General features: G+C 33.5%; 1 long non-coding RNA gene across 1 annotated transcript; it reads left to right on the top strand.

Moving 5' to 3' along the window:
- Positions 1 to 12625: 12625 nt before the first annotated feature.
- Positions 12626 to 14357, top strand: LOC114190647 (uncharacterized). Its single transcript, XR_003605835.2, has 3 exons — positions 12626 to 12723; positions 12813 to 12908; positions 13918 to 14357. It is a non-coding gene; the product is annotated as an uncharacterized LOC114190647 (long non-coding RNA).
- The last annotated feature ends 7965 nt before the right edge of the window (positions 14358 to 22322 follow it).

Genomic DNA, 22322 nt, shown 5'->3' with positions numbered 1-22322 from the left:
AATTAAAATAACTTATATTTCAATTTCTTTTTTAGATAAAATTATTGAATTTTTTATGGGATAAAATTTCATTTTAAAAATATTTATTTTAGGCTTAATTATGTTTTGAGTTCATGATAAATTTGGAAACGGACTCGACGACCCAGAAGAGTTAGGTTGGGTCGGTTCAATGATCTAGACAAGCATGATCAACTTGACGGCCCATACGGGCAGATCATGCTCGTCAAATTTGTCAACCCAGCCCGACCCAGCCCGTCTAAGTCGTTGGCCCAACTTGGACCCACTGGATCATTGATCGCGCCTGACCCATCTGGGTTGTCAGGCCTATTTGTGTCATTGGACACACCCGACAAGTTTGTCGTTGAGCCAACCGGTATCGCCCGAGTCGTCGGACCATCGGTCCTGTCTAGGTTGTCTGGTTGCTCACGCTTGTCGGTGAACGAGTTGGTTGGGCCATTGGGCCTGTCCGACATGTCGCCGGTCTTGCTTGGGCCATCAGACTCACTGACCTGTTTGAGTTGTCAAACTCGCCCAATCCGTTTGTTATCAGGTCACCCAGTTCGTCTGGGTCATCGGGCCTGCTCGATCCGTTTGTGTTGTCAGGTCGGTCTAATCCGTTTGGAGTGTCTAGCCAGCCTAACATGGTTGTCGGATTTGCCGGGTCCGTTTGGGGTTGAGTCCAGAGTGTGAGGTTGAGTGAGAAGAATTTCCAATTTTACCTTTTTTTATGATATTTGAATTCTTTGTAATTTAGCTGATTAAAATACTTCAAAAAAAAAATACATTTTAGATGTTTTTAAATTTTTCTATCTAAACAAAATATTTCATTAAAAAAATTTCAAATTCTCTGAATAAATAAATCATCTTTAAATTGTCCGATCCGAATCCTCCATAAAGTTTACTTCTTCCACCTTGTAACCACCTGCTATAAATAGATGAAATGAAAGGTGAAAAATGAGAATTGAATGGGTGAGAAAACGAAAAGAAAGAGAGAAAAAGAAAAGAAGGCTGATTAAGGAAAAAAGGAAAAAAGATCGTGACCGATAAACTTTGTTAATATCACTTAGACAAGAAAGCATATATATATACTTATTCTATGTTATCATATGAGGTGTCCTAACTCATCTTTTAAATTATCACATATTATTTCTAAATATTATTATTTTTAAATTATAGATATTTGTGAATATAAATGTGCTAATATCATGTATACGGTACTGTTTATATGTATACTTATATTATTATAAATAATATCATATAATGAATAAATAATATATATATATATATATATATATATATATATATTTTATCGACATAAATTAATATATTATTTATCTTATATGAGTATATAAATACATATAAATCCTCTGGGAATTAATGCATACTTGTTATGATTTTATATGTTTTTACGTTATTTAAAGATCATCACATTAGATATAATAATAAAATCATCTAATTTTTAATTAATTTATACTTAGAGTTTTTATTTTGGAGATTGAAATAAGTAAATTTTATTTAAGATAAAATATTTTTTAATTATTGTTATCGACTATGATGTAACTCATTTATCTCAATTAATTCCTAAACAATAATGTACACTTGTTTATTAAAAATAATAATAAAATAAAAACAAAAATTTATGTTCAAGTATATAAATATTTTCATATTATTTTCTATGTATTTTGTGTTTCTTTTCTATTTTTCTATTTGATTATAACAAAATAAATATACATATAATAAATGGGTAGATGACATCTCTTATATCGGTCGGTTTAATGCAATCATCCAAGTAACTTTTTTTACAATGCAATGGACCATTGATGTGTAAAATAATACAATAACTTTTAACTTTAAAGGCCAAGAAATACTAGTGTTGTCCCTTTTTGACGGGTCACCTTCTATTAACTTGATAGGATTTATTATCTTTTTACACCCATGGACTAGTCTACTATGAAAAAGAATAAAAATAAAAATATTAAATTATTAAAAAAAGGAAAAGTAAGATGTATGTAATGTAAGTCTATGTTGCATAATTATAGTGTATTTATGTAAAATATCAGCATAAGTATAAATAAAAATAAACTGTGAAATATTTTGTCAAATAATGTAGGTGTTGTAATATTTTCTAATAAAGAAAGAAAAATTAATTAGGATGTCACAATTTTATCATGTGGGATGTCGATAACCTCATCTTACTTCTTTTTCTTACATATTTCATGCTATTTTATTGTAAAAAATGTCCCTAATCTTATATTTTAAATAATCATATACTATCTCTAAATTTTATTATTCATAAATACATTATATATATATATATATATATATATATATATAATATTTGTATATATATTATATTTAGACGATGTTTTAATCTTTTCAAAAAATATTACTGAACATATAAAATTTGTGTATGTATATGATGATGTAGTTGTTACAAAAATTTTAAGATGATTTATGTAACAATCCAATTTAGGTCATTATTGATTAATAGTATTCCGTATATAACTTTAAATATATATACCATGTATTCATAGTCCTTTGAAAATTTAAAGTATAGATTTTTTCTTTAACTTTTATATAAATGAGGCACTACTAAATACTATATATATATATATATAAACATACATACATAATTATTACATGCGAAAATCACAACTACAAACATGCAAAAGAAAACTAATGAACATAGTAATTCAAGAAAGCCTATGATAACAACCATTTAGAAAGTCATACACGATCCACATGAAATGGTATGGCAAATTCATATCCTACTGAGAGCGGTTATTACCAACCTTCTAACCTCTCTTGACTAACTTAGTCAGGATAATTTCAAGCACAACTATACTGTCATTTATGCACCACACTATGATTATATACGATAGCTTTTAAACTGTTCCAGATTTTATAAATAAAATTATAGCTTATGCAAATCTCTAAAAATTATGTTCGTATATTCAAATTAAAGATAATTAGATAAAAAATCAATAAAAAAGAATCAATTTAATTGGATGACAGTAGAAAAAATTATACATTTAACAAACAACAAAGGTCAAAGCAGTAAAGATCCTACATTATAGAAATCTTACGTGAAAAAGTCGAATTACAATTTTCTATTCCAAGATCTCAACGGTCAAAGTTAAAAATTATGTGTTCGACCACATATTAAAATTTCAATAAAATCCAACAATTAATTAAGAAGATATGATCATTTTACCAAAAACGACCAAGAAAATAAAATAGAAAAACATCATCATAAAACATCCAGAAACAAGAAAACAAGATAAAATAAAACGGTGCTCTTGAAATCAAACTACCTAAAGGAAACCAGATTTATACGACAATAATTTGCACAATACTAGATAAGGAAAATAATATATGAAATAAGTACAATCAAATCATAGGAGAGAAATCAGATTTACATGGCAATAATTCACACAATATTGACTATGAAAGGGATATATGAAATAAAATTCAAAAGTAAATTGAGTAAACTAAGATTTACACAACGATAATTCGCACGATACTAATTATGAAAGGATATATGAAATAAATACAAAAATGAAATGAGGGAATGAAATTCACATGGCAATAATTCGCACAATACCGATTAGGAGAAGAAATATACAAAATAAATACAAAAATAGAAATGAAATTAAAAACACCTGAAGGTTGTAGACACCTCACTTAATAAAATAAATATAATTAACAAATAAAATTAACAACATCTCATTAATTAAAATAAGTAAATAATTAAAGACCCCTCCTTTATTAAATTTATATTTTAAAACGTTTATTTTCGTCGTCCGTTGTAGTGAATGTTACAAATGAATGTTACAAGTGAATATAACATTATGTTACAACTGAATGTATTAGCGTAATGTAACCGCGTGTTTTCCTCACTAAAATGATCAACTGTGACCTTCTTCATTAAAATTATTGTAATGTAAGTTTTTTTCTTATCCCTGTTCACACTGTTTTCGAGTAGGAGAATCCCATCCTCATTAAAATTATTTCCTTCATGATCAAGAGGGTCAGCATCCGCATGTACAAAGTACTCAACCCGCAAGTTCTTGAATACGGAATGCACTTGCAACAATTGTATTCTTCTTATCATCCTCACTTAGGGACCAATCACACACAGCCCAGGATAAATACAAAACATATTCAAAGCAATTTTAAGAACTCGTACACGCTGAAAAATATCAAAATATGAAAGAACATTGTTTGTTTATCGTTGTCTTTTCAAAAAATGGACTCAAAGTTTGAGGTAAGTTTCATTACTTCCGTCTTCACTTAATTTCGTTCTCTTTGTAGTTCATTATTTCTTCATATTTTAACCTAATTCCTTTCTGTCAGGTTTTTCTGGAAGATCTGATCTTATGGAAGCCTCTGAAAGAGTGGCTTTCATCTGTGCTTCATTTTAGTCTCTGCTGTGATTTCCTTGATTAAATCTGATAGGTACTGATTTTATTTCAATATCAAAGCCACTGGACAGAAAAATATGAAATGAATATATATATATTTGTATTATAACAAAAAATTTAAATGCTTTCTTTGTTTGCAAAAAATTGTTTAGTTTAGCTGTAAATCATATTTTTCTTGATATAGAGAATATTTTGACTTGTTATTCCAAGTATGTGGTGACTTCTGAAATATCCTTACAACTTTACTTTTGTTTGATAGAATGCAATTTTTTTGCAGTCATATTGTTCTAATAATTTCTTTAAGTGGACGTGCTCTATCTAGTTTTCACTTGATTCATTCAATTTTGATTTCCTTATGAACTTTCAACCTATTTAACACTTCAACATAGTAATGTTTCAACCCTGTCTGTCTCGTCTCTGTGTTGTGTTGACGGTGACGTGAGAAAAGAGTCTCCCAGCTCACGATTGTGTTCCACCTCGAGAGAGTCAAGGTGAAAACCCTAATTTGAGGACAGGGCATGAACCCTTCGCGAATTAGGTTTTTTTTGTTGACCTATAGGTTTATGATTTTACATTTTGGGTTTTTTTGGACGGTTTTATTGAATCCCCACCTTCCTAATCTTAATACAAACACTAAATTTGTGATAAATTCGAATTGAGTCTGTATAGGTGTTGTTTTGCTCCTCTGAGTTTGACTGTTTTTTATTTTCTTTGTCTTCCTCAACACACCGATTATTTAACTTTAGAAGATTAGTTTTCTTTGCCCGTACCATGAACAAGGTAACATACATTTAATCTATATATTCATATATGTTATGTAGCATTCTGTTGGTATTCTGAGCGGCCATCTTAATTTGCACTTTCACTCCAACCATCATTATTGACCAAAGAGTAGGAGCTACAATGCCTTTTCAGTGCATTTGAGGAAAACTCTGAAGAAATATACTGATAATTTTAAATATGGCTAGTTTTCATAAAAATTTAATCAAACAATTAAAGAATAAGCCAATAACAGATTGGTTAGAAAAAACCAGTGACTCCTTGTCCTTGTCAATGAAGAAATCAAATGTCAGAGGGTCCATCCCAATGGAAGATGTGCTTTGATCAGACTCAGAAATTTCAATAGATTCATACAATTCAGATATATCTATAGATTCACACATCTCAATCCGAACATCTCAGTCCCAATGGTTTTATCATACAACCTAAAACAAAATACATTGCCCTTTATATAATAATAGTGGATCATGTTGAGAATACCAGAATGCCGTTAGTGATATGGATTTTACCAAGTTCATTTCTCTTAGTCCTATAAATAGTGAACATGTCTCTTATAATCTATTAATTTCACTTTTTCAAGTGTGTTAGAGTAAATTATATGTTTTACTCTTTCAATTTTTACTTTTATTGAGAGTAAAGAGGGAATTTAAAATTTTTTTGTGGGTATCGGAGGAATTTTTGGGGATGCAGCGAGAAGCTCCCTTTTTTTATTCTGTTTTTTCCCGTTTTTCTTTATGTTGCTCTTCCTATTTGGGCTTGTATTGTTTTCATGTATAAGATATTATTCATTCAATCTATTAAGTGCATTCTCTGTAATGTTATATCGTTGCAGTTTGTATAATGGACTTCCATTTAAGTTTTTTTCTTTTTTTTTTTTTCTGTTTTTCCCGTTTTTATTTTTGCCCCTTTATATTTGGGTTGATACTGTATTCATCTATAAAATATTATTTATTCAATCTATGATATGCATTCTCTATAATATTTCTGATCTCACCCTTCCTTAGACATCCAAATTTTTCATTCTGTGAAGAGGCACTTTACAGTATAGCCATTATCCTATGAAAGGAGAGAAATAGTGAAGACAAGAGGGGAGGGTGATATAATGAGAAAAAAAAAGTTGTTGGACTTATTGATGAGTAAAATACGAAAAATGAAAGAAAGATGAGATATAAGCTCTAAAGCTTATGAAAAGAAGGTTTGTTAATTTTAAAAACAGTAATGATATTTTAAATGATTAATGTATATATGCATTAAAGTTGGTATATTTGTTACATTGCTAAAGATTGTGTTAATTTGAGGTTGAAATATATTTTATTTAGGTCCGCATTGAGCACCGCTGCCAAACCAGATACATTGTTGAAGCAAATGCTTTACTCAGCAGTAGTCACCGTGGCCTTATTGAATTGACCCCTTTTTCATCATGCCTAAGGATAAAGAAAGAGTTGAATATCAATTGTGCTTTGCTTAGAGAGGTTTTGAGTCGGTGGGTTCCTACTGGGGAATTCATCCAAGTTAGACAGTAGTTGGTTAAGTTAAGTAGTTTAGACGTGAGCATATGTTTGAGCTTAAGTGTTGGGGGTGATGATGTTGTTTTTGATACTGATTTGTGTGGGGAAGTTGGTTTGCTATTTCCTTTATAGAGAGAAGACAAATTATCACACCATATTTGTGTCTGGCTCAGTGGCCGTTGTTCAGGTACATATTTCTTTAAATTGTAATATTTAGTTAATGTGTTTGTTATGTGAGGTGCATTAATAATGCCGAATTTGATAAAGGTGTGGACGTGTCAAAGGCTTGGTTTGGGAGAAATAAGTGGTATAATTGTCTTTCTCAGATATTTGTCATGGTCGCTTGTAAGAATGCGGGGTGAAAGAATAAAAAAGTTTTGAAGTGAACTAGGTGCGTTATAGTTGTGCATGTAATTGTAAGTGTAGAACTGCCAACCTATATGTAGTTATTTGCTGAGTGGCTGTGTTTTAGAACTTTTAATGCTAAGTCAGCAGTGTATAAGTGCGAAGTCATTGGTATTTGGATAAAAGAAATTGTGTTTTTTTATAATGATTTTGAAATGTAGCAGTTACCATAATGCGACACTGCATTACTGTAATATAATTACTGCATGTACAAGATGAATGATGTTTTTGTAGAGCAGTACCTATTTGCGAAGCCATGCAATATTTTTTGCAGAATTTAGTTGAATTTGATTTTGACATCATGAGGCCGAATGAATTTAACTGCAAACCTGTGTTTGTGGAACTGCAAATCCATGAAATGTGATATGAACAAGTGTTTTATTTGTTTTTGTTTGTTGCGTTTTGTGACTTCCCATTTGGATCCAATCTGTTTATTCATGCAGGTTTGAATGGATTGGGCATTGACCCAGGAGGAGAGTAACCTTCTAATCTTTTGCGATGAGGTACCTCCATTGAAGAAGAAGAAAAGTGAATTGGTGGAGAAGCTGAATGCAAACACCAAACTCTTGCTGGAAATGAAAGCAGATTTGGAGAGGATGAAGACAGATTTTTACAGCAGGGCTCCAGCACAAGGATTTCATGAGGAGCAGGCTGGTTGTTCTGATGTAGTGGACTTGAGTGGTGGCAGAGATGCTGCTTCAGATGTTGAAGCTGAAGAGGACGAGATTGAGGCTGAGAAGACAGGTGGTGTAGAGGCCCCAACAAAAGTAATTGACAGTGAGGAGATATTGGGTAATGCAACAAATGAAATTGATGTAGGTGTTGAAGTTGTTGTACCATCCAAAATGGAATCTTGTGACATTGCCGTAACATCTCGATGTAAGACTGGTGCAGGTGAAGGAAGTCCTGATGCAGGACATTTTGGCATTGAGGAACCTGAAAAATCTGCTGAAGGTGGGCCAAGTGTTGAAGAAGAGAAAATTGCTGAAGAGCCCAAGGTTGCTGTGGATTGCAGTTTAAGTGAGGATGATATGATAATTGTTGAGGCATTGACCTTTGTTTCTCAGCAGATAGGGGATGTAGAAGCTGGCAGCACAAGTGATAGATAGGTGTGTTAAACTAATAATATATAATTATAGTAGGAAGGTTCTAACATGCTGAAATTTGTGCATATGTGTGATGAAGAAGACCATGATTCCCTTGAGGAGGTGGCAACTGCTATGTTGAATGAAAAGAAGGTGATGGAGACTGAAGAATGTGATGACAACCCGAATCTACTAGCAATGGTGCCTTTCGTCAATCCCAGTTGCCCTCTTCATCAACAAAGTAGTCATATTGGTGAAGCAGTTACTCCTCTTTCTGAAGTACCTGCTCCCAAAGTGGACAAGTTCTTTTTGTATCAAATTGTAACTTCCAAAGAAAAAGGGTAATGGTATTCAAATTATGTTTTGTTATTGTTTTTCATATTTTAATGACTTTAATATAACCTTGTTGACATGACAGATGTTTATTTATGGAGATCAATGACTAGATCTTGACAAGTAAAGAAAGTAGAAACTTTGTGCCTCGTGAATGGATTGACAATATGGTAAGATTGGTGATTTATGTTATTTTGACATGATAAGTTTGGTGATAACTTTTTTGTTGTGTGTGTATGTAGTCCATTTTCTTTGCAGCAACGACATTTATGTTCAAGGAAAAATGTAAAACTGAGAGTATTAGTATAGTCATATTTAGTCCAATGTACACGGTATGTGTTATCATTTTTTTTTGTATACAATTTTAATTTGTTAGCAAGACTTAATTGTATTAATATTTTATGCAGGATAAGGTTATCTGTGATTGTGCCAAGAGGAAGGTGAACAAACGGGTGTGGTCTTTATCGGACTACAACAAATTTTTTTCAAATCGTCTTCTATCTATACATGATATTTTGAGAGCAAAATATGTTAGTGTTGTTATTTTAATTTATCTTTCTTGTGGCTATGTTCAGGTTGTGTGTACTAATTATGTGCTTCTAAGTTCATTTAATTGTTTCAGGTAATGGCACCTGTGCTTCATGACAACCATTAGTGGTGTTATGCCCTTGATTGGGAATCCAAAAAATTGTATGTGCTTGACTCCCTAGGACACAAGTGTCCTAGAAGAAAACAAATTGACAAACACATTGTAAGTACTGTTATGTTGTTGACTTTGCATAATTCATTTATAATTTCTTTAGCCTATTAAGTAATATGACATGTTATTTGAATTCGTATGTTTAAAGGTACAAAATCTGGAGTTGTTGTTCTCAATGCTGATGGGTCCCAACCTGAAAGAGCCAACATCTTTGAAAGTAATCATTGAAGACCTGCCACAACAACCAAATTTGTAAGTTGTTGTGTTCCTGACTTCAAACTGTTGTTCAATGTTGTACCTGATGAGTTATGTGATAGCTGATGTTACTGAATTTGGTTTTAACTTTCAGATTTGACTGTGGTATTATGGTACTGAAATACATGGAGCATTGGGAAGCTAACAAAAAGTACAATGGCCAAAGCATGCCAACTTAAAGTGGGGTAAGTTTAATGTGCAAGGAGGAAAATTGTTCATTCACTACATGAATTGAAAAGTTAAGTTCAATGTATTGAGTTGTTAATTTTTTATTGCAGATAGAGCTGCAGCAGTTTCGGCAAGACTACATAATTGATTGGGTCATGGATCCCCACAATATTCACCGAGATGTTGTTCTTTAATTCAATACAATACATATGCTTTCCCATCAGTTGATTGATAGGTTTAGGATTTCAGATTTTGTAAACGACAGGGTGGTTTATAAGCCTGAACTTAATTAGTTTCTGTATAGGGCATTCAATATAAATATGAACAGATATATTTTGTTGTACAAATGTTTTGAATGTTGTTGAAACCCATGACAAAATAAATGGTAAACTTTGGTTTGCTTTTTCACATCATTGTCATAAATATAATTTCGAGTATTGAGAGGCTCCAGTTTATGTGTGTAACATGTGGTTGGTAAATGCGAACCTCAAAATGTGTGGGTTGAACTTATTCATGATATAAGTGCGAAGTATAGTTTCCTCTTCTGCTAACTTGAGTCATATGATTTGAACAAAATGTTTAAGAGTTGTTGGGTTGGATGATAAGTATCCACTTTGGTGGGGTGAGTAAATTATGGACTCCCTTTACAGTCAAACGAATTCAGAAGGAGTAAAAATTAGGATAAGTTTTCGACCTTGTTAATTTTTCGAAATTGACAAGGTCCCAAATTAAGTGCAAAGCACAATTATGATAAGTGCAAAGTGGAACTTCATTGCATCCCTATCAACATTATCACTGCCAGGGGTTCTCACATCTGCTCACATCAACAAGGTTGATGATCATCGCAATAGAGAAAACCACACACAACATACAAGCAAGCAAAGGGTAAGCTAGTGTAAAGGAATCTCATTTTATAACAGTTCATAGGTAATTTCAAAGCCAAGCATAAATAACAAGCATCACACCAAAGCTATCAAAATATATGAGACTCCAAGACTTGACTATCCGGATATGTGGCTGAGGCACCACCACGTGGCAGTGGAATTATGTCCTAGCAATGAGGCGTCACCGTGAGGCCTTCACATAATTATACCCTTATAGGAGACACCACCACGTGGTCTTCGTGGAATTACGCCCTGGCCCTGAGGCACCACCACGACCCCCCGTGGAATTACGTCCTTTTGTCGAGGCACCACCATGAACTCCCCTTAAGAGGGTCCATGGAATTACGTCCAACAGATGAGACGCCACTAAGATCCCTCACTACAAGAGTCATGGAATTATGCCTTACCCACACTTTATACATGTTCCACCCACTAACCAAGAAATTCCCAAAGCATCAATATCATGTAAATTTAACAAATCATACAACTCATGCTTTCCAATTCGTACCCAATAAAATATCATGCCATTCCCATCTCAAACTCGTATATTAATCACCATCATCATATAAACCTTCTAGTAAAGCATTTGGATCAGACAAACAAGCCACACATCAGTGAACCACTCAACAAAACACCCAAACCTACCCGCTCCCTCGCTCAAGCAAGTATGGCTCGCTCAGGCGGGTGGGATCCTCTAGCTCAGGCGAATCCCATCTCGCCTAGGCGAGGGCGCGACTAGGGAACAGTCACCTCTGCGGGGTCTCGCTCAGGCGAGCCCCTTCTCGCCTAAGCGAGATTGTACCTCGCTCAAAAATGAAGCCAGGTCGCCTGGGCGACCGTTTGTGCAAGAAAACTTGGGCGAGCCTCTGTTAGTCTCGTCTAGGCGAGGCATGCTTGCTTGGGCGAGAAAACCAGTGCCCACCGCTGTTCTTTCGAGTGACAGTCACCCACACACACCCACACAGGCATTTCAAACGATTATATTCACACATAAGCCGTTCAATCATCATATACTCGTCAAACAAGCAGAGTCTACCGAAAATATGGTAAGGTCTAGCTTCCCTTACCTGGAAGGGTTCAGCAGAAGGCTCTGAGACCAAACTTGATTAGTATAGTAGCTCCGATGCTAGCTCAGGGACGACTTAGCAAACTGGGAAAAGAATGGCAGTAGAGGCATGAGCTACTCAGAGTAATAGTAGTAGGAGTTTCAAGCACGGAGAAATAAATACTTACGTGAGGAGAAAAATGCTGGTTCGAGCTCTCTGGGTCACAGTAACACCAAACCCTAACGGAGCGGGAGACAGCTGCGGCTCTAAGGGTTTGTCTGAAAAAGAGTAAGCAAGGTGAGTTAGGGCAGACCTGGGGTTCTGTTATATTACTTGGGCCAGCTCTAGACCCACTTTCAAAAGGACAACCCTTCACTTTAGGGCAGAAAAATGGAACAAAAAATTAATGGGCCTTACAATAACTTAATATTACAAAATTAGTACTTCAGAATTTTTAAGGTTTCTACTAAAAAGAAAAAAAAAGTCAATTAAATCTCAAATTGACACTTTAATTATTCTTTTTTTTTAACATTTTTAGATGTTTAACACTAATTTTTTTTTGTTGATTTTTTTATTAATTTATACTTTTTTATGTTGTTTTTTTTAGATGTTTAACATTATTTTTTTTTGTTGATTTTTCTGTTAATTTAAACTTTCTTATATTTAATTTTATTTAATTTTTTATAACATTAAAATATAGTTATTTTATTATTTAATTAGTTTTTAACTTTTATTTATGAACATTAAATATATATATATATATATATATATAATATTTATGAATATTTTTATTTTTTAAGAAAAATAAAATTACATTAATGATTATTAAATCAAATTTTATTTAATATTATATTTATTTATATACCTTTATAAAATCTAATATATATTAATTATTTTTAATTAGTGTCTTGATGAAAGTAATTATTAATTATTCTTAATTAATATGTTGATGACACTAGTTAACAAGACCAAAATTTAATTATCTGATTTTCATATTTATAATTCCATACATACTTTAAACTATCTTAAAAAGATGGTTTTAGACACCATAACATACCATATTTACACTCACAGAAAAGTTAGAACCCAAACTCTCTCACTTTCTAACCCTAGCCGCCTGATTTGAGACTTTGAGGTAAGTTTCATTACTTCCTTCTTCACTTAATTTCATTCTCTCGTAGTTCACTATTTCTTCATCTTTTTAACCTAATTCCTTTCGGTCAGGTTTTTCTTGAAGATCTGATCTTATGGAAGCCTCTGAAAGAATGGCTTTCATCTGCTTCATTTTAGTCTCTGCTGTGATTTCCTTGATTAGAACAGGTACTCATGTTATTTCAATTTCAAAGACGTTGAACAGAAAAATAAATCTGAAATGAATATATTTATATATATGTTTGTATTATAACAAAATTTTAAATGATTTCTGTTTGTAAAAGTTTGTTTCGTTTATATCAAAAAGGTAACTGATATTTTTAATAATGGGAAATTTTTATCTTTAGAACATTTTTAGAACATTGATGCCAAGCAAATAAAGAATAAAAAAGATTATATTGAAGAAAGGTGAAGGGGTGCAGTCACACACATAATTACTCGAGGAAGACTTAAGAATAAGATTGAGATATGAGAAATTGGTTTTAGATGGAGGAGTAGAAAATGGTTTAAAATAGGAGACCAAATCACTGCTAGCTTTGAACTCTTTTTATGAGGATGCGGTGTAGGAGCTGCTTGACAAAATGTGTCACTCCGGTAGCGTTGCCATTAATTTTTGAAAAATATTGTTTAAACAAATTTGGATAATTTAGTAGTAAACTCTGGTTTTGTGTCTTTTATTTTTCTAGGATCTCTAGTACAATGAACAATTGAGTGACTTTAATTGCCGTGATTGTGTTCATACTTTTTTATCTGTGCTTTGAATCGTGGATATAAGGTAGTACGGAAAAAGCAAAATTTCTTATAGTCTTAATATGTGGATTGTGTTGTAATTGTACAGGTAATTAATAATTTCAAAATCTGTATTTTTTGTTTGTTAATAATTTGTATATGAGAAAATGTATATGGAAAAAATCATTTTTCACAAATTTTTTCATTCACATAGCTATAAGTTGTTCGTCGACTTGGGTTAGGAGATGTATATGGGAAAAATCATTTTTCACAAATTTTGTGGTAGCCATTGGTAAAGATTAGGATATTAGGATGATTAACATTGAGTCCATTTTTTTAAAAGACAACTATAAACAAACAATGTTCTTTCATATTTTGATATTTTATGGCGTGTATGAGTTCTTAAAATTGCTTTGAATATGTATGTTTTGGATTGTATTTATCCTAGGTTGTGTGTGATTGGTCCCTAAGTGAGGATGACAAGAAGAATCCAATTATTGCAAGTCCATTCTGTGTTCAAGAACTTACAGGTTGAGTACTTTGTACATGTGGATGCTGATCCTCTTGATCATGAAGGAAATGATTGTAATGAGGTTGGGAATTCTCCTCCTCAATAAAAGCCTTGTAAACAGGGACAAGAAAAAAACCTGCATGGTGACAACAGTTGAACCTCACTCTTGTGATGGGCAAGTCTGGATTCCCCTACCAGCAGAAGGAGTGTGAGGAAGGTCACAGTTGATCATTTTAGTGAGGAAAACACATTGTTACATAATGTTACATAATGTTACATCGGTATTGTGCGAATTATTGCCATGTGAATCTGATTCCCTCATTTCATTTTTGTATTTATTTCATATATCCCTCTCATACTTAGTATGATTGTTATCATAGGTTTTCTTGAATTACTATGTTCATTAGTTTTTCCTTGCATGTTTGTAATTGTGATTTTCGTATGTGATAATCATATATGTATATTTATGTATACAAAAGTATATATTTACCGGTACTATCGAGGATTGACAACGAGATTATGTATACAAAAGTATTCTTTAACTTTTATATCAATGAAGCACTACTAAATACTAAGTATATACACTACAAAAAATCTTGAAAATTATGGCAGTTTAAATATGGCGATTATTTAAAACAGCCATTTTTTACAACATAATATGACATTTTTTGAACTACCATATTTTACCTGTGATATACGACGGTTTTAACCGCCATTTATTAATAGTGGAAAACTGCCATATTTTATATGTAAAATATGTCAATTTTAACTGTCATATTTTAATAAATCCCATCATAAACATTTTCATGTTCGAGTTATTAGATTAGTGAATATTGACTATTGAAGCCTTCGAGCAAATCAGTTTGCACATTGACCGTATTGAAGCCTTTGAGCACACTGCACATAGATTTGAAGCCTTCGAAACCATTTCCCTCGCAGATCTGAAAGGTTGTCGTCGCCTTTCGCTCTTCAATTTTTGGAGCTCACTGTTCGGTTCGTTTTGCAGAAAATTGTTCGTTTATGGAGCTCACTGTTTTGTTCGTTGTCGCGGCGCCATAACTCGTTTCATTCTTCAATTTCTGAAGTTCGTTCGTTCTGTTCGTTTGCGAAGCTCGTCGTCAACACTGTTCTACGCGGGAAGTTGTTGGTCTTAGGTTTTGGTAAGTTTAGAAAAATAAGGCACCACAATTTACATTGAGACTGTGCTTTCAATGAGCAAATTGCGACAGTTTTAAATGCCGTTATTTATGTCTACAAAACTCCATTTTATACAATGCATCACATGGCGGTTGTTACGGCGGTTCAGTACAAACCGCCACAATTTACTTTGTGGCGACAACATGTACGGCGATTTTTGGAACCGCCACTAGCGTAAATTATGGCGGTTCAAAATGCCGTATTTAACAAAAAAAAACCGCCGTAACTTACATAATTTTTTGTAGTGTTAAAGAAAAAATCTATACCTTAAATTTTTGAAGGACTATGAATACATGATATATATATATTTAAAGTTATGTACGGATTACTGTTAATCAATAATGAGCTAAATTGGGTTGTTACATAAATCATCTTAAAATTTTTGTAACAACTACATCATCATATACATACAAAAATTTTATATGTTCAGTAGTATTTTTTGAAAAGATTAAAACATCATCTAAATATAATATATATACAAATATTATTTATATATATATATATATATATTATGTATTTATGAATAATAAAGTTTAGAGATAGTATATGATTATTTAAAATGATAGGATTAGGAACATTTTTTGCAATAAAAGAAGATAGGGTTATGGACATCCCATATAATAAAATTGTGACATCCTAATTAATTTTTCTTTCTTTATTAGAGAATATTACAACACCTTCATTTTGACAAAATATTTCACAGTTTATTTTTGTTTATACTTATGCTGATATTTTACATAAATACACTATAATTATGCAACATAGACTTATATTACATCATCTTACTTTTCCTTTTTTTAATAATTTAATAATTTTATTTTTATTCTTTTCCACAGTAGACTAGTTCATCGGTGTAAAAAGATAATGAATCCTATCAAGTTGATAGAAGGTGACCGTAAAAAAGGACAACATTAGTATTCCTTGGCCTTTAAAGTTAAAAGTTATTGTATTATTTTACACATCAATGATCCATTGCATTGCAAAAAAGGTTACATTGCATTAAACCAACCGATATAAGAGATGTCATCTACCCATTTGTTATATATATATATATATATATATATATATATATATATATATATATATATATATATATATATATATATATATATATATATTTATTTATTTTGTTATAATCAAATAGAAAAGAAAACACAAAATACATAGAAAATAATATGAAATAAATTCTAATATTTATATACTTGAACATAAACTTTTGTTTTTATTTTATTATTATTTTTAATAAACAAGTGTACATTATCTTTCGGGGATTAATTGGGATAAATGAATTATATCATAGTCAATAACAATAATTCAAAAATATCTTAAATAAAATTTACTTATTTCAATCTTCAAAATAAAAACTCTAAGTATAAATTAATTAACACTTAGATGATTTTATTATTATATCTGATGTTATGATCGTTAAATAACGTAAAAACACATAAAATCATAACAAGTATGCATTAATTCCCACAGGATATATATGTATTTATATACTCATATAAGATAAATAATATATTAATTTATATCGATACAACAAAATATATATATATATATATATATATATATATATATATATTATGTATTCATTATATGATATTATTTATAATAATATAAGTATACATATAAACAGTACCGTATACATGATATTAGCACATTTATATTCACAAATATCTATAATTTAAAATTAATAATAATATTTAGAAATAATTTGTGATAATTTAAAAGATGAGTTAGGACACCTCATATGATAACAGAGAATAATATATATACTTACTTCAAGTGATATTAACAAAGTTTCTTTCTCTCTCTTTCTTTGGTGTTTTCATCCATTCAATTCTCACTTTTCACCTTTCATTTCATTTATTTATAGCAGGTGGTTACAAGGTGGAAGATGGAAACTTTATATTCTCTCGGAGTACAATGGAACGAGGATTCATTTATTTAGAGAATTTAAAATTTTTTATAATAAAATATTTTATTTGAATAGAGAAATTAAAAAGCATTCCAATAATGCTTAAAAATTAAAATGTTTTATATTTGAATTGTTTGTAATTAAATTCCATTCAATTTTAAATAATTTATTTGGATAAGAAAATTAAAATACCTTACATTTCAATTTCTTGTTTGAAAAAAAAAATGAATTTATTGTGAGATAAAATTTAATTTTAACAATATTTATTTTAGGCTTAATTATGTTTTGAGTTCATGATAAATTTGGAAACATGACCGAACTACCCAATCAGATTGGTTAGAAACGACGACCCACCCGAGCTGGACCGACTGGGAAACCTAGACAGGTTGGGTAGGCCCGATGATATAGAGGCCTAACGGCCTAACCTGGACGATTGTGTCGTCAAGTTCGTCATTATGGCTCGATTCAGCCCATTTCGGTCATTGGCTCCATGCTCTAGACGGGTCCGACGACCCGAACTAGGGATGTCAACGAGGCGGGTAGGGTACGGGGCCCGTACCCTACCCGCTTGATAAATATTTGCCCCGTACCCGTACCCATATCCGTCGGGTATCCGTTATGCGGGTACCCGCCTATTTTTTTTATATTCACGGGTATCCATGGGTACCCGCAGGTATTTACAAAAATATTTAAAAAAAAAATTTAACCATAACTAGTGTTTGGATCAACAAGTCTCCTTTCTCCGATTGATTATTGAAAAACAAACAAATAAAAAATCACTAACAATTTATATTGTAGTTTATTTTTGAATGAAATATTAAATAAATTACTAACTTCATCAATGTACATCTCTTGCAACATTGTCTAAAGTTTCGTGTTGTCCAATTTTAATCTAGAAGAGCCTGAAAACATAAGAAGTTCATTAAAAATTTATAACAATCACTTAATTAAAATATCTAAGTACAAGTATTAATTTCATTTCCTTCCATGTTGGTCCATAACCAGTATTGGAAACACATCAATGCCTCCACAGTATCTAGAAGTAATATACTCCGTTGTGGGGTAAGAATCCGATCACCATTATTGAATGAAGACTCATAATGTTTTTTACTAATATATATATATATATATATATATATATATATATATATATAAGGGTATTTTTCTGAATTAAAGTTTAGCGGGTACGGGTATCCACGGGTACGGATACTATGATACCCGTACCCGCCCCGTTAACATGCGGGTATCAAAAATACCCGTACCCGCGGGTAGCTGGTATCCATTTTTAATATCTGTTTCTTATCCGTTGCGGGTTTTATCCACGGATACCCGCGGGTACGGATTTTTTTGACATCCCTAACCCGAACGGACCAGATGACCTGGACGAGCCCGATGACCTAGACGAGCCCGACGATCCGGACAGGGTCGGATACCCAGACATAGCCGAATATTCGGATAGGTCTGAATAACCAGACGGGTCCGACGACCCGCAGCTGCCCAAAGACCTGGACAGGCCAATTGACTAAGGCGAAGCAGACTATCCAGACGAGCCCAATGATCCGAACGGACCCGACGATCTAGACATGTCCGACGACCCAAACGGGCCTGACGATCCAGACGGGCCCGACGACCCGGACGAGCCCGATGACTCAGACGAGCTCGACAACCTAGACAGACCCGATGACCCAACCAGGCCCAAAGACTCGGACGGGTCCGACGACTCGGACGAGGCCGAGGACCCAGACGAGCCTAACGAGTTGGACATGTCTGACGACCTGGACAGGCTCGATGACCTAGACGGGCCCGACAACTCGGAGGGGCCCGACGACCGGACGAGCTCTTTCAAATCGTCGGGTCCAACCCGGTTGTCGAGACCGTTCAGATAATCTGGCATGTACGAGTCGTCAGGCTCGTATGGATCCTCATGACCGTCCTGGTCGTTTGGCCCGTATGGATCGTCGGGCCTGACGGTTTGGAAGCGCTCGTCCGGGTCATTGTTCCCGTCTGAGTCATCGGGCACGTTCGGGTCATCAGGTCCATCTGAGTTGGGCCTGTCCGGGTAGTCAAGCCTGTCTGCATCGTCCTGCATGTCCAGGTCAAATTGACACCCTCGGGCTCGTCCGACCCGTATGAGTTGTCATACCCGTTTGACAACTCCACCATAGAGTCTAGAATGTGAGGCTGAGTGAGAAGAATTTCAAATTCCACCTACTTTGAGAGTGTGTTTGAATAGAGTATTTTAATGAAGTAATTCATTTTTTTGAAGAATTTAGATTGCTTTGTAATGAAATACTTTGTTTGGATACAGAAATTAAAAAACATTTCAAATGCAAGCATTTTTTTGAGGGATTTCAATAAGCTAAATAAGTAGAAATTCAAATACCCTCAAAATAGGTGGAATTTGAAATTTTTCTCACTCAACCTCACATTCTAGACTCTTTGGTAGGCCCGATGACACAAACGGGGCCGACGATTCAAACGGTTCCGACGACCTGAATGGGCTCAACGATCCAGACGGGTCCAACAACCCGAATGGGCTCGACGATCCAGACGGGTCCGACGACCCAGACGGGCCCGACAACCCAAACGAGCCCGACGACCCAAATGGGTTTGACGACCTGAATGGGCTCGATGATCCAGACAGGCTCGTCTGTTGACCCGAACAGGCCCGACGACTCGGACGACGCAGACTATCCAGAGAAGACCAATGATTTAACGAGCTCGATAATCCAAACGGGTCTGACGACCCGAAGGGGCCCTTCCAAACCTTCAAGCCTGACGACCCGAACGGGCCCGACGGGCCCGACAACCCGGATGAACTCTTCCAAACCGTCAAACCTGACGATCTAGACGGTCCCGACGACATGGACAGTCCCAACGACACAGATGGGCCCGACGACTCAGACGGGTCAAACTATCGATACGAGCCCGACGACCCAGACGGGCCCGACGGTTTGGAAGGCTCGTCTGAGTTGTCGGACCCGTCCAGGTCGTTGGCCCGTCTAGGTCGTCGGGTCCTTCTTGATCGTCGAGTTTCCAAATTTATCATAAAACATAAAATAAATATTGTTAAAATTAAATTTTATCTCACAATAAATTCAATTTTTTTTCAAACAAGAAATTGATATGTAAGGTATTTTAATTTCCTTATCCAAACAAATTATTTAAAAAATAAATGAAATTTAATTGCAAGCAATTCAAATGCAAAGCATTTCAATTTTTACGCATTGTTGAAATGCTCCATCCAAACACAAGGTGAGGGTATTGAATTTCTACTAATTTAGCTAATTGAAATCCTTCAAAAAAAGTATTTGCCTTTGAAATGCTTTTTAATTTCTCTATCCAAAAAAAGCATTTCATTACAAAGAAATCTAAATTCTTCAAAAAAATGAATCACCCTCTTGAATTACCTCGTCCAAACACAACCTAAAAAAAAGGTGGAATTGGAAATTCTTCTCACCCAACCTCACACTCAGGACTCAACCCCAAACGGACCCGGTAAACCCGACAACCATGACAGGTTGGGCTGGCCAAACACTCCAGACGAATCAGACCGACCGGACAACACAAACAGACCCGATGACCCAAACAGACCGGGGTGACCTGATGACACAAACGAGGCAGGTGGGCTTGACAACTCAAACAAGCCAGTGAGTCTGATGGCCCAAGTAAGACCGATGAGCCTAGTGACACACACGGGTTTGGTGAGCCAAATGCCCTAGAGGTGTCGGGCGGGCTTGACAACCCAGACCTGTCGGACAGGCCCAACGACCCAACGAACCCATTCACCGACAAGCCTGATCGACCCGACAACTTAAACGAGCTCGATCGGTCCGACGACTTGGGCGATACTGGCTGGCCCAATGAAAAACTTGTCTGGTGTGCCCAATGACACAAATAGGCCCGACAACCCAGATAGGTCGGGCAAGTCCGATGATCTAGTGGGTCCAAGTCGGGCCAACGACCTAGACGGGCTGGGTCGGGCTGGGTTGACGAATTTGACGAGCATGATCTGCCCGTATGGGCCGTCAGGTTGATCATGCTTGTCTGGATCGTCGAACCGACCCAACCTAACTCTTCTGGGTTTCTCGACCCGACTAAGTCGTTGGGTCGGCCCGACCCATCTGGGTCGTCGAGTCCGTTTCCAAATTTATCATGAACTCAAAACATAATTAAGCCTAAAATAAATATTTTTAAAATGAAATTTTATCCCATAAAAAATTCAATTATTTTATCTAAAAAAGAAATTGAAATATAAGTTATTTTAATTTCTTTATCTAAACAAGTTATTTAGAAAATAAAGAAAATTTAATTGCAAACAATTCAAATACAAAATATTTTAATTTTTAAGCATTATCGAAATGTTTCCTCCAAACACAGAATTCATTCCTTCAAATACAATACATTTTAATTTTTAAGCATTATCGAAATGTTTCCTCCAAACACAGAGTTCATTCCTTCTTGTGACTTGTATTTAATACTCGCAAGAAATATCTAATGAAATTCATATGCAAATTTTAAAGAATCAAAGACAATGGATGATGATAATTTTATAATTAAATTTTGATAATTTTTTTTAAGATTTATAATAATTTGAGGTGATATTTTTAAGTAATTTTGAAATATAAAATAATAAAAAATAGAAAGTTATTTTAAAAGTGTTATCTCATATTATAAAAAAATTATCAAAAGTTAAAAAATATTTTCTATAATACAGTAACTTGTATAAATTCAATTTTTAAGCCTTAAATTTCTAATATTTTTTTTTACTTATTTATAATTTCTTTTTTTTTATATTGAAACATTTTAAAATTTTCATAAAAATAACTAAATAAAGATGACCTTTTCTTTATATACGTCTATTATATTTGTAGATTGTCAACCTATTAAATAATTATACGAAAATTCCTTTTATATAAAATGTCTTTTAAACATAAACCTTAGTTTGTAAGATTGTCTGCTCATTTATATTTGTTTTTCCAAATCATCTATTAAAAAGTTTGGTTGTGAACTCTATTCAACTCTTTTACGAATCCACTTGCTATTTCAAATTATTTCTCGACTTGCTATTTCAAATCATCTAATAAAAAATAATATCCTTATAATCATAATAAAACTTACTAAAATTGACATTTATAAAACAATTTAAAATAGTAATGAGATAAAATTATCTGTGACATACATTTTCTTTATATTAAAAAATGAAGACAGTAAGAAGAGTCCAAGA

The sequence above is a fragment of the Vigna unguiculata genome, chromosome 7 (genome assembly GCF_037176805.1).
Source record: "Vigna unguiculata cultivar grain cowpea cultivar isolate G323 ecotype 2 chromosome 7, ASM3717680v1, whole genome shotgun sequence".
Classification (NCBI taxonomy): domain Eukaryota; kingdom Viridiplantae; phylum Streptophyta; class Magnoliopsida; order Fabales; family Fabaceae; genus Vigna; species Vigna unguiculata.
The sequence above is the reverse complement of the archived record's forward strand: the minus strand, read 5'-3'. Positions and strand labels throughout refer to the sequence as shown.